Here is a 14,824-nt window from a genome sequence, read left to right as displayed (position 1 = left end):
TTGTTCGATTGCGATTGGTATATACTGACAACTGCTACAAAGATTATTAACAATCCATCTGTTTGACAAAAGCGAAATGCACTCGTTTACAAATCGTACCGTGTTTTGTTTTACGTTACAGTGAAATTAAATTTGTGGGAAGAAGCATTCAAACTGTCACATTATCGGATTGACGTATTTTTTTTTATATAACAGGGGGCAAACGGGCAGGAGGCTCACCTGATGTTAAGTGATACCGCCGCCCATGGACACTCTCAATGCCAATAGCGTTAAAAATATCTTCGAGCTTGATGGAAAGAAAACAATGAAAAAGAAAATGAAAACATTCTACGCGTACATTTTATGGAAATTCCGCAAGTTTTATGGATGAAGTCTGCACTTTATTGGTGTCTCAAGTTTCGCTCCACAAAAATTTTGCCTTTCATGTCGATTCAATTTAAAAGTCTTGTATTTTCTGATGTTTGAGTACAACCAAATTCCAACTTTTCATGGATCATGTGCTAACGAATTAATAAAACATATGTCATCTAGTCAGCGCCAAATGGCACTCTAATATAAAGGAAAAACACATCCTCTTAGAGGAATTCCATTGAACATCTTGGTTCACAAGGTGAACTGAATTAATTGCACTAATCCTTAGAAGATAATTAGTTTGTGTTAATGTAAAGAAATAGATATAGCTGTCACAGTTTTTTTTTATTTAATTCCAACAAATATTCCTAGCCTCTCACGGTTTTGCATGACATTATTTCTTAACTATATTATTAAACTACATACATGTAACTAGTCTGACCGTGAGTTCTGTTACAAAAGAAAATGCATTTTTTTAAATGGAGTATTAATATTCATATTTATACCTACATACTTATTTAAGTCGAGAATAAGTGCATGCTCTTATTTCACCATACCTAAAGCCTACTGCTGATAGAGGACAATTTTTTTAAGTTATACTTCTTTCGGCGCGTTAGGGAAATATTATGAAAATTATTTATTTAATAATTGTTGTATTGTGTATTTTTTTGACGGTGTTTTAAGATTATTAAGTTACATACACAAATAAAATATTTCCTATTTATAATAAACGATCTAAATCTCTACATTTCGCTCACTTAAGTTTTCTGTTTTATAAGCGTGGCAAGTTCATAAATTGTCGCAGAGCCCCGAGTGTATAGCACTGTCTTCAGCGTTTGCAGCATGTATTTAGCATTAAATTATTTTATCTTTCTATGTTTACGCAGGTTCATAATAAACAGATTTTATTTTCACATGATTTAAAACAGAAACTAACCCAGTTTCCATAGCATAAGATAGATATAATATATGAAACAAGACAATCTTTTGACTAGGATTAAATTGCAAACTTTTTAGTACGACTACTAAATCAGTTATACATGACATTATATTAAGGATCTGAAGATAAAATACAGAAGATAGAAAACGTAAGTTTTAACGTTAAGTATACTTATAAAAACGAAGCTAAAATTTTGTATAAAGTTATTAAAAGTTATCCGATCAGGTGAATCGAAGTCTCACTTGACATGTTAGGACATTTATAACGAAAGTTTTCTAACCCACGTCAAAGAGGATGACGATAGTGTCATTGGCCCTTCGTGGAATAAACAAAACTTTTCCCTAATCGAATTCAAACGTACCGAATCGACCAAACCAGGCTTTCAACGGGGATAGTGAAGCTTCAGTCAAACACGGTTATTGTGAAAACGAAAATTAAATCGATCAAGCCTCTTTCGGGTTGTATGGAGAATGATAGCAGTTGTTTAATATATGAAATAAGTATAATATATTGTCTCAAAAGAATATGTATTAGCTGACGATTATATTGTTAGACGACATTTTGTTACTTAAACTTCAAAACTTTCCCGGCTATAATCAAACATAATGGTCCCAATACTATGGAGCGACGTCACACACGTCCAATACGTCTCTCGTCGTTCATGAAATGTTTTCAAGCAAATTGATCTCCAGGAGAGGTGACATAAATTGACTTCCACGCAGTCCTGATTTAACCCATATGGATTTTTTTATGCTTTTACCTTAAATATAAAGTCTACGCCAATAAACCGACTTCTCTCGGGCAATTGAAAGAAAATATGCGTCATGAAGAATATCCACTCGACAGCAGTCGGTCTCGACTGCAACACGCGGTCCGTCTATAGCCAGTGTTACAGTCAGTTATATAAAAAAATGCCTAATCAGCCGTCAAGTGCGTTAATATTCAACTCATTTCGATATTAATTTTATTATTTTAGGTAACAATTCTTAATTGTTGCCCTAAGTTTAATTTTACGAAAATCTCCTTTTAAAATTTGTAAAAATACAAAGTTGTCACTGAAAATCCGAGTTATAAAATACTTGGGTTTATGATAAACTTTTACGTGTGTACCAGCAAGCCTTGTACAAAGTAACATGTAAGAATGTCTTTACTTCGTAGCTCTTTGATTTTGACGTTTATGGATCGTTTATGGATTTTGATAGCGTTATGTTAGTGAGAGCTGTTACTGACAGGTAAAATCTTTAAAGCCTTTAATAGTTTATCGCGAAACGGATAGATTTGAAACATTGTCTCAACTGGTGTCATCGCATTTTACGTTATATTATGTCTGATGTCGACTTAGTTTTATCACTTCTCTAGTGTCTCATTTTAAAAACATTTTTTTTCTATTAAGCCTTATGTTTTTTTACTGTCTTTATTATTTACATTTAAGTAATCTTAAGTATAATCTTAATATTGCATATTATTTTATATCTGTGAAACTATTTAATACACATTATATTTTCGTTGTCTTTATGTCTTACAGTGTGACGAATCTGTTTCTTTCCTGATAATAAATAAAGTTAATTTATCTCTTTCTCTGCACACCAAAGTGACTGTCATTGTGAAATACCAGGCCAGCTTTGAGGTGTTTACAGTATAAGCAGTATATATCTGACTGTATTGTACAATGAACTCTTAGTTACTGCTTAGTTCGCGCGCCATTATTGGCTTAATATTAAAGGACGTATGAATTCATATAAGCATGTGTAGATACAAATATATTACACGAGTAATACGTTATAATTGGTTTGTATTATTCAGTCTGTTGTAAACCATCGATAAATACTACTTAATTAAATTTGTGATATAGTGATTATGTACAAATATAATATATTTCCTGAAACCCCTAAGCTTAATATTTTAATAAATACAAAAAAACATACGAAAAATACTTAAATAGGAACTCGCATTACACATTACTTACTAAAAGTTTCAATTAAGTAACAAAATATCATCTTCAACGACTTTATTCAGCTAAACTGTGGTAAATAAAGTTAAATCGTTATAAAGTGAATGTAAGCGGAGACGCTTAAATCGTCCGGTAAGCCGTAAAGAGGATCATTAAAGCCTGTAATGATCACGGAAGGGATCTTGTGATAAGCACACCCAGTGGAGTAGCAAATTTTTGATTTGACAAATATGTATGTAGGTAACACTGAAAATATTTAGAACTAACAGCAAACTTTTTTCAATTTCAATTTTAGAATTCTTTTGTAACCTAATGTAGTATTTACAAAAACAAATTGTCATTTGTTTGGCGGAAAATTGAAACCCTTTGTTACATGTGAAAATCAACCTATCGCGAGAAAATTTTCGGTCAATGACTTTCGTTGTAGGACTTACTCGATAACAAAACTATGATAAACCAATTTGGACCTTTTTACCACAAAAAAAATATTATCTATTACTATTTAATGTTGGTCATCAGTATTTTTAAACTGTTTTGATACAGATATACATTGTGGCGCTAATAGTGGAAATGAGGTGTTCAAAAACACAATATTGTCTATGGAAAATCTATTGCATTGTTTGTTTGACAAGATAAAATATTTAAGTTCCACAAACCAACACTATATTTATTATATATAACGTATACGATGGAATATGAGTGTGGCTCAACTAAATCTAGCGTAATCCTTCGAGCGTGCCCCTGGCCTGCGACGATGTTGATATTGACTATTGCAATTTCATAAATGCAAACAAGCCATTTCAAATATCGTTTGAATCCAGATCCTAATGATATTTGAGAGATTAGCGGTTTAATTTTTTTAAAGTAAAATCTAACGCCGCAGCTATTTTGTAATAATGTAATTTAACCATAGAATATCAAGATTAAGAACAAAATTAATTTTATGTAAACTAAATGTCAAATGTCACTTTCATAAAATCCTACTTCAATGACAACTTCGAATAATCTATTGACACGCTAGGCTTACGCGCCATCCGTACGTTTCATCTCTTTGAACGTTTTAAGATTATTCTACGATTTAATTCCAATATTCATTGATATATAGTAACATAAATAAGTAAGTATTAAAAATCTCGTGTTATATTGTTAATAACATTTCTAACACTCGAAAAGAATAACAAATATTCGATATTTTATATTTTAATAAAACATATAAAACATACAAACGTCCGACCTTTATATAGCCCTAATTTGACCCAAAGGAATGTTATTCAAGGTACAAAAGTCAAGAAACTTGTTTGAAAGATTCATAATTTTCAGACATCAGGGAAAAATCTGAGAAAAACACGATATCGTAACAGTTTTTACACTAAAAAATAGGTATTAATATTTTCTATACTTTTGAAGAGTATCCCCAGCAGTAGTAGTCCCAGCTACGTATTAATCTTATTTCTGTGATGGACTTTGCTTTGCCTAGTGTTATCCAAAAAAGTGATCCACATCCAGACCACACGAATGCTCGCACGTTTAGATACGCCATATACATGTACTACATGTACTCACATGTAGCCCTATTACACGTGCTACGCCTACGTATTTCGTAAGTCAATAGTAATATACGTATTTAATTTTACAAGCTGCTTTAAAACTCCCTTCAACCGTATAAAAAATCAAATTTATAACACTTTAGACAACATATTTAACTTCTTTCACGCCGACTACTTCTTGGAATCTCGTACATCAACGACAATATTATTAGCTAGATAAATTATGACGATATTAAATACGAAGAATTTTATATTCTGTAACCACTTTTAAAAGCAACGACTCGTAGAAAATACAACTAGTATTGTGTGTGAGTTAGCCCTAATACTCTGATGAAGAGGTATAATACAGCTTGATCAATGTTTCTTTTGTATGTTAATCTCTCACAGTTGGTCCTATGAAAGCCAGAAACCGTGAAATAGCCAATCCGATGACCTATTTCATGCAATAAATCCAATTATGTCCCTAATATATTGTCATTGTCAATGGGAAACACCGGTGCTTTATATTTATTTATTTATAAAGTCTACCACATCATAAATAGTTAATCAAAGATAGTTCATGGTGAATACTTGCAACCTTAATAACTAATTTGAATTAATTAATATGTATCTTTTTTTTGTCATTCAGTTTAATATGTGTGTGTTGTTTGGTTGATATTTAGTGTAAAATGCTGTGTACAGATATAATTAGATATCAGATTTTCAAATGTTGTTTAGTGTGTAATAACTGTGTGTATGTAATCAATCTGTTTTCTGTTTTTGTTCCTAAATATAAAAATAAAATAAATAATTGGTACTAAATCTACGGTATACGTTACAATTTTTTTTTATCTTAAATATGTGACAATTTAGGTTAACATAATTAAATTTCAAATTCAAAAAAAATTGAAATATATACAAGATTAAATAAAAATACCAGAAATTTTTGTTAAGCGGAAAAAAATATTTCAAAACAGCGGAATAGGTTCAACATTTTTTCTTTAAAACCGATCAGCCCACTCCCGAATATATCCAGCGACAGATAAGTACTGTTTAATCCTCTAAAATTGCGGAGAACTCGAAAGAGAGGAACTGGAACTCTTAGGCGGGTTTTTGCAGAAGGAATTTGGAAATTAAATATATTCTCGGTTTGTTAATTAATTCTCAGTACTGTAACTATACAATATATTGTCCTAAAATTGTAATTTTCTAACACATTAGATCAACTAATAAAATATTTATAATGAAAATTTTCCTAAGTGATAAAATGTTTAAGACGTTAATTCTAAAGCGTTTGGAACAAAAGCAAAGTTCGCAAAGCAACATTCTTTAACAATGAACGTATTTGTAAAAGTTTCACAAAGTTTGACATATCTCTTTCGAAATGAAACAATAGCTTTGAAACAAACAGGTTTTCAAATTGCAATGTATATATCTAAAAAGCTTTTGTAACAGAACAATAAAAGCTATCAAATGCTAGCTTAAGACTTTATATTGGAAACTTTTTGATTAACTTCTTCACTTTAAAATGTACCCGGTTCCATATGTATAATTTTATGATTTATTTATTAAAATACATATTATTAGTTTAAGTATATGAGTGGTAAATTAGTTGTAATACGCATGAACTCCTTAAATATGTGGAATAAAAAGTGATATCAGGTAAGTGAAAGAATTTGAAGGAGGCTTTCACTCATGTAATAAAAATATGTACTGAAATAAAGGCTATAAGGAATTGGTAACTATATGAAGCGGTATATTATTTGTTCTTCTGTTCAATGTCGCTCTTCTGCATATAAAATGTATTTAATTTAAAATAACGTGTGTGAACTTTTCACTCGTTAGAAGTTCTTTGGCGTTTGTAGAGAAACTGACACTAACAATAGAAAAAATACCCTCATCATTTTCCCCTAACGAGCCAAATATAGCTAGCTTCAGGGTGTCGAACTTTAATGACGGTGTGCATGCGCATCGCAAAAAAATACTCGCATCATTTTCCTTAACGCGCCAAAAGAAGTACAAAATTAAAAAAAACAAGTACTCAATTTGAATATTAATTACATTACAGTACATTCTTAATATTGGAAATTGAACCGTAGTGAATCGTTTATCAATGGGTATTAAACTGTCAGAGGGGATGGAGGCATAAGCCTAATCCATTGGTCACACGTGAAAATTCATGGAATCCCAACTATTCAGTTATTTGCTAATATTGTTAGACCTTTTCGTGGACAGCGTTAAACAATGCGTTGAAAACGTTTATGTAAACACAATTACTTGAGAAGCCGACAAAAAATGTGCGGCCAGCATGTTATGCGGCCTTTTAGTAGTAATTAAAATATCACAAATATGATATTCTATTATTTAAGAGCGGCATTGTACCTTCCTCAGAGACCATTGTTTTATTTTTTATTTTTTTTTATTGTTTTTAAAAACCTTAACTAATACTTTTTATACTGTTTCTAGACAAACTAAAACACTGAGGGGAATTTAAAAAAATCCGATGTGGCAAACTATTCAGTAGTTATAAATTCTTAACTTAATTAAACTGACATCATTTCCGCGCTGATACTGATACGATAATAATATATATCACCGTATTAAGTCTTAATTTGTACCCATTATCCTATTATGTCTTCAAACTAAATTAAGTAGTAAAGTAGTAGAGGTAATATGGAAAAAATATTTTTAAGCAATATTTTGTGAAGATGTATTTCACCTGTAATTTAAGCACATAATACAGTATGACCGATGCTCATAATGAGTGGAGCACTTAACTTCAGACGGAGATAAATGATGCAATTTTCAACTACAACTTACTTAAACATAAACAAAATTTTAAATATAAGTAATCGAAAATATGTGACTGCTATTCTAATAGAATTAAATAACGTTTTCTATCACTAAGAAAGATTTGTGTAAGAACACACATCTTTCTTAGTGCATCTAACTTTTTAAACAGTTTTTTATTATTTTTTACATTCAGTGAAATCAAGGACAGAAAATTTGGCGAATCTTTATGATTATCTCTGAAAATAATTTAAATTGCTTTCATTATATTTAAATGCATGTGATTAAGAGTATAATGGACCGCGTCGGCCCAAATGGATATTGTATCTGACACTGTTTAGAGGTACAAAGCGACTCCGTTGATATACTTAAATAATTTTGAATAAATCGCGCTTCATATAGTAACTATTCTGTGTTGAAACTGCTGTAACGTTGTATAAATCAATTATTATTGAAAAGTACATTAAGTACAGTCTTAACTTTAGTTATTTTTCATGAGAAAAGATTTAAGTAATAAACTTTGTAAGAAAAATATTACATAAATCTTTTGTCATAAAAAGTAACTAAAGTTAACACAAAAGATTTATCCACGTCTTACAAAAAGTATTACTTTTTTCCTCTTTAGACGGCACTTGATATAAGTAGTACTCATTTCCATATTCTTTGAAAACATTGGAATTCTACAAATGATTGCGTTTGAGATTTCATAAAAATGAAAATATGAGAAAGTATAAACTCTTTGAACTTTTTATAACCATTGCGAAATAAGCTGTGGAATTGTAATAAGGAAAGCATCCCTCAGTATTTACCAATATGCAAAAAACTAAAATACTCATTTAGTTATTTAAAATGGTTAATTATTATTGAATACACGTGGTATAACTACAACATTCAAGAAGTACTTTGTCTTACTTTTACTTTTTTTACGTAAAACTTTTTTATATAAAAAACGACGCAGTCAGGTTTTCTTTTCAGCAATCGCTTTTACAATACATTTAAAGCAATCACTATCTTTGCGAAACTGCAAACATATTAATTTGGTCTCTTAATGTTACTTAATTTTAATAATTTTCATGGAACGTATTTTCATGTAATCAAAACAATAATTTTAATGACGCTACAGTTTTTTATCGAGCCTACTTAGACACTTCGCTCATAATTATATAATTTTACCTGGGATTAAATCCATAGTTGTTTCAAAAACAAAGAAAGCTTGCTTTGAAAATCGATAGGATTGACGGGTTACTGTTATAAAATACATCCATTCCCTTAATATGTAGCAGACGGACTATGACAGCAGACGGAAAAGTGCGTAGGCTTATATGGAGTTTTGAAGTCAAAACTTCTTTAGTGGCGTTGTATGCTTTTTTTGGAATGGGTAAAAAGTGTTAAACTCGCGTCAGGACAGGTGACCGGATCGAAAATTCGTAAGACGGATGGAGAGTAGACAGCTGGCACAGCAGAATTTAATGTATTATAAATTGTCATGTTTGTATACGACAGCGCAACAAATAAATTTTGTATTCTACCACGTAAATTATAGTAATTTTACATTGATAATTAAAGCAATTCGTGTAAATGTATTCCCTAAGCATTTCAAAATATCGAAAATCCAGAACTTTAATATTCAAGGATTTACTTCGGCCGGTACTCCCGGTGTGCAACCCGTCTTTTTTTAGAATTTGATTTGATATAGTGAGTGAGCGAAATTTTCTGTATTGTCGAAAACGAACAATTTTTCTAAGAAAAAAATTAAATGATATGTTGGCAATTGACATTTCTCGTGATAATGCAGTCATGTCGCACATCCGTGTTATGAGAGTTATGGAGATATCCACTTGTCTCTATGCATACATGAACACTATTAACATTACTAATCTTAATAAAGATCAGAAGAGTTGTCCTGGTAAGTATAATAGGAGAAAATAGCCAACTCTCAGTCATATCATTAACATATTTCTATATGTTTTACAAATAATACACTTTTCATGAAAATGTTAGAATCGGTTTCCCAATAAATGCTGGTAGTCACACGATCAGCCTTATCTCTGTTTATTTTTATATTTACGATCTCATTTCCAATGCTTCAATGATTTCTTTTACGCCAGATAAAACGGGATTTGCTGTGTTTATTAAATTCTGTGTTCTGATCATATTAAAAATGTTAGCAATATTTTCCAATTGAGTTATAATCACTCGATTTTTATTCGATTCAACAGATTTCATGTTTTGTTTAGAAATCAAATATAGGGTATAGAAAAAATTTAATTTTTCATTTATATGTTAAAATATATATTTTCGTTTGCAGGTAATACCAAACGAGGTCTATAACAAACTTTTTGACCTACAAGGTCACATTTACATTCTGGCAGTTAATATTAATTCGCATTTTCTAAAAATAAAATATTTTATAGAGTTAAAACTACACTTTTTACTTTGCTTCAATTAAGTTAGTCAACGTCTTTATCTTTTCACGCATCACGCTTCGCCTGTAATATAATATTTATAAAGTAATCAATATATATTATATGATATTTTGACTTTTTAAACTTATTAAAAGTTATAAAATTACCAGTATACCTACCCTGTTTACTATAAGTAAGTGACCATCCACTTTAAGTACATTTCAAACATAATATGATTTGTTTGAAGTACGTTTAACGTTGTAATAAAATCTGAATAAATCATATAACTATCTTCATTATGACATCAAAGCTAAAGTAATTTAAATACTCTGTAGTTCAATTCATTTTCTTTATCATATATTTTCAAGACTAATTAGTTATATCGTAAATGGAAATATTAGACAAAACGACTAATAATCGGTAAATTGAAATAAATTTTATTTAATTAAAGATTTAAGCTGGCTCCTGGTAGTTAGTACCGATGACCCCAGAGCTGCTGCATGCCTCGCTCAACGAATGAGTATCGCAATTTACAGCGAAGAAAATCTGACAGATTTGAAGGTACACTGTCACATACCAAACATTTGAATTTTGATTAGTTTATTTATTTGTAATTATTATCATATTACAATAAACTAACCAAAATTCATTCATCACTATGTAGGTTTCAAATACTGTAAATACTGAATTTCGCGTTGGAAATAAATATTTATGATAATGACAATTAGTTGTTACTTAATGATCGTTTAATATTCAACAACCCATCATTAGTAGAACAATTGAAAAGCATTATCTCTGTGAGTTTTCATTAATATGTTAACATTATTAATTAAACAAATATTAAAATCGGGTGTCGCTTGCCAGGTTTGGAGTTTTCTGAATGATTAATAATTATGAATACTTCGCCGTATTCATTAAAACAAGGGCACAGCAAAAGTATGATTAATGAAAATTGCTAAATCATAACAAAAGACGAATCACGCTTTAATAATTATGGCACCCGTTCAAAATAAAAAAGTTATACTCAGATAGAAAAAAACATTTATTTCTTCTTAAAATGAACAAGTTTTATATACATTGAATGTATTGTTATTATAGTGGCTATTTACGTAGACCTCCTACAATCTATTTTTTCATTTATTATCACTGTATTACCATTATTTTTTTTATTTATTTTGGTTATTTTGCACCTTTAAATTTATTCATTTACACAACTGTAAACTTATTGTAAACTTTTTTATTATATACTTATATATACATTGTACAATTGTAAACTTATAAACGTCAGAAATACGGATAAATACGGAAAGGACGAGAAGAACTGGCACTAAACTCTCCACCACTCTTTATATCGCCAAGTTTTTTGTTTCACAAAGTGTTTGTAAAGATCTGCAACCATTACACCATGTTCCACGTGCCATTTTTAAGTAGCCATGGTCAGCAGTAGGCATGGTGAAACACGCCTTTACATTCTCAAGGGAACATCATTCCAGTGTTAATTAAAAATTTCATTCAATTGTTTTATTAGTGTTATGTAATGATTACTTTTAATCTATGCCCTGATTTTTATGTGTATAATACAGAAAAATAAAATAATTTCAATAACGAGGGCACGTATTATATAAGAAAAAATATATTTCATAATAATCTTAGAAGTTTTGATATTAAGAAACTTTCAAATAAAATTTTTCCTTGGTTGATGGATTGACTGTTATCTTATCTATTTATATTGAAGTTATAACATCTGAGCTATCCCTAAAAAAGTGACGTATGAACGTACTGAATGAGCAACTCCACCCAATTTTGACATAAACAAAACTATTATCTTTAAACATTTTCATAGCGCTCAAGAATACTCAACAACTTGAGCAACAAATAAATTTAATTTTGATCTAAGTTGGAGGCGTTAGGATTGAAAAGCCAAAGTTTTCAATTCGAATGTTTGTTGTTTGAAATAATGTTGTCTGTGGTTTAACTTTGATCATATAGAATTGAGTAGGTAATCCACAGACTGAATTATAATCAACGTCTTCTCAAAGGAAGGAAACTCTTATTGTAAAACTTAATTTTATATTCATAGTAAGCTTTAGATTGCTGTAAAGGGAAACGTAGGCACATAATGCCTAGCGAGTGCATTGTTAAATTTTTATTTAAAAACAAACAATGGCACTACAACATTTTTAGATCTGGATCTCAGATTTCTGTGTCTGTTTTATAATCATTTGTTAAACCTCTCATTCCAAAGCTCAGACAGGCTTCCAGTAACCTTCCATTAATCTCGGATTTTTAAACCCACGCAAAAAGTAGGTACTCATTTCCCGCATTGGCTGAGTTAATTTATAAATCCAAGAGTACTGATTTAATATGTTTTATTTTTATAAACAATTGACAAACGGATAGTGACGTGGATACCCACATTATCACTGCCTCAGCGTGTCACTCTCATCTCTGAGGTCGTGAAAACTTCTGTATTCGGTATAACTTTGATTTTGCGCATTCAACAGTCGTTTGTACGGCAAAGGAAAACAACTAATGCAAACCGGAACCGAAATTGTAAGTGAGTTAGAAGAAATAATTTAATTTTGTAAAAAAAAATCTCAATGACTAAAGTCAACATGTTCATTCGAAATAAGACACGATTTTCGATACACAATACATAGTGATTTTCAGACAGCTGTAGATAAAATCCAGCCGACGACAAAATTGAAATCCCACATAAAACAGGCAGCCAGTAATAATCTCGCAAGCAATTTTACGTGTTTCGTTTTATATCACTTCGGTATTTTACAATGTATTGATATTTGGTATTGATATTGATAGGATAACGTTGTACATTATTATCGGTAACAATATTTCAAAATCTCTTATAAAAATTTAAAATCTCTTCTGGGATACCATTCAGACACAAAGCAAATTAATTGATATACCAAGATCAAAATAAATGTTAAAGATTTGTTCCTGGTACTGTTACTTTAATGCATTTCCTCAGTTGATTGCGATTCTTAATCATTGAGTGAGTGGAGAAACACCAGGTCACCAGTTCTGTACAAATTTGGAGCACTCTTGTATTTTAGTTTAAAGCCAAGGCAATACCTTATTTTTTATCTAGTTTGTACGGTATAACGCGAACAAAGCTTTGAAAATTAAGTGTAGTTTCAACCTAAATTGCCTGCATAATGCCTCATTGCCTGGATTTGCTCGAGCGACAAAAAGTATTTAATTTAAATAAGTACTTAGAATATAAAAATAAATCAATGGCGTTACAAGCTCTTTGGGTCTGGGCCTCAGATTTCTGAGCCTGATTCGTGATCATTTCTAAATCGAATTGCAAGGTGATCAGCCGCCTGTGCCTGACACACGCCTTCGACATTATTGGGTCTAATAGATGTCGTTTTCCTCACGATATTTTCCTTCACCAGCAAGTGTTAAATGCCCGCATAGCAAGGAAGTCTATTTGTGCACAGCCGGGGATCGAACCTACGACCTCAGGGATGACAGTCGCACGCTGAACCCACTAGCCCAACACTGCTCAATCTAAATTAGTACAAATTAAAAATACGGCTATATATTTCCGCCGGTTTAAAGTCTTGAAATATATGGTCCGAAACGGTGAATTTTCCAATCTTACAGCTCTAAATTAATTCTAAAGCTTTCAACAAAAGCCCGGATGCCGTATCCTTCGCTGGAAGGCTAAAAGCTTTGCATTCATTGAAAAGTCTATAGAAGTTACTTATCAAATTGGCTTACCTTTATAAATTATGTTTGAAATCCAATTATTACATTTGCGGTTGAAACGAAATTACATTTTTCGCTTTTCGGGTAAAGATTTTATTTCATATATATACAGAAACATATTATCTATAATTTGAGATCAAAATCATTTATTCATAAAAATACACTTATCATCAGATGACATGAGTCCAGTCCATACATCCAGCCATTTTTAAATGTTTAAGCAACATGTTTTAATTACATGTAGTTTAGTATCCTAATTTCAATCTTCGACGTGGATGCAATTACCAGGGCTTAGCTTCTCAAGTGGCACATGCTTGGCGGCGACTGCATTTGTCTGTTTGATTGTTCTTATAAAGAAACTCATACATTTTTTATGGTAAAGTATTGCCTAGTAGGTACATATATAAGAAAAATATATATAAGTGAGAATAACGTTAAGTAAAACTTAAATAATAATCATTAGAAGATTACAAGATTAAATTGTTTAACGTTGCAAATTTACTTTATATTGTTATGGTTTGTGTTATTTGCGTCTTTTCTTTCCCACTACCGTATCTACCGTACGGCTGCACCGGCCGCGGTTACACCACGACACCGTCTCGTCAGACAGATGTGAATACGCAGTATGCGTTTTGTCCCACTCTAACGAGTATTGGGCGCACCTATATAACGTCATCGTGTGTAAGGTTTCTTTTCGTTACGGAATTTCTTGATTCGGTTGCCGCGCAAAGCCCACGTTAAAATCTATCCAATTGCTTAAGTTCTATCAAATGCAAAAGTTATCACACTAACATAAATTTCCGTCGTATGTAGTGATTTAAGTAAGAATTACTACCGTCTTAAAAATTTATTACAAGTCGCGCCCAACCTGAAGCTCTGTATTAGCTTTGAGTGCGATTACAAAAGGAAGTCATGTTAAGCGATTAGACGAGAATAAGTTATGTATCAAGGCAACGGTTTGCTTGGTATCTATTGATTCAGCTCACTTTTGTTATCGGGAGATAGCAACAATGCATATTTACAAAACTAATAAACCAAGGAAGCTGCAACCTTTGCGCTCATCTCTTTTTTGATCAGTCTTTTTAACTTTACAGGCAAATAGGTCTAAGACATCCCGGATTCCTCA

This window comes from Pieris rapae, chromosome 3, assembly GCF_905147795.1.
Source record: "Pieris rapae chromosome 3, ilPieRapa1.1, whole genome shotgun sequence".
Classification (NCBI taxonomy): Eukaryota; Metazoa; Arthropoda; class Insecta; order Lepidoptera; family Pieridae; genus Pieris; species Pieris rapae.
The sequence above is the reverse complement of the archived record's forward strand: the minus strand, read 5'-3'. Positions refer to the sequence as shown.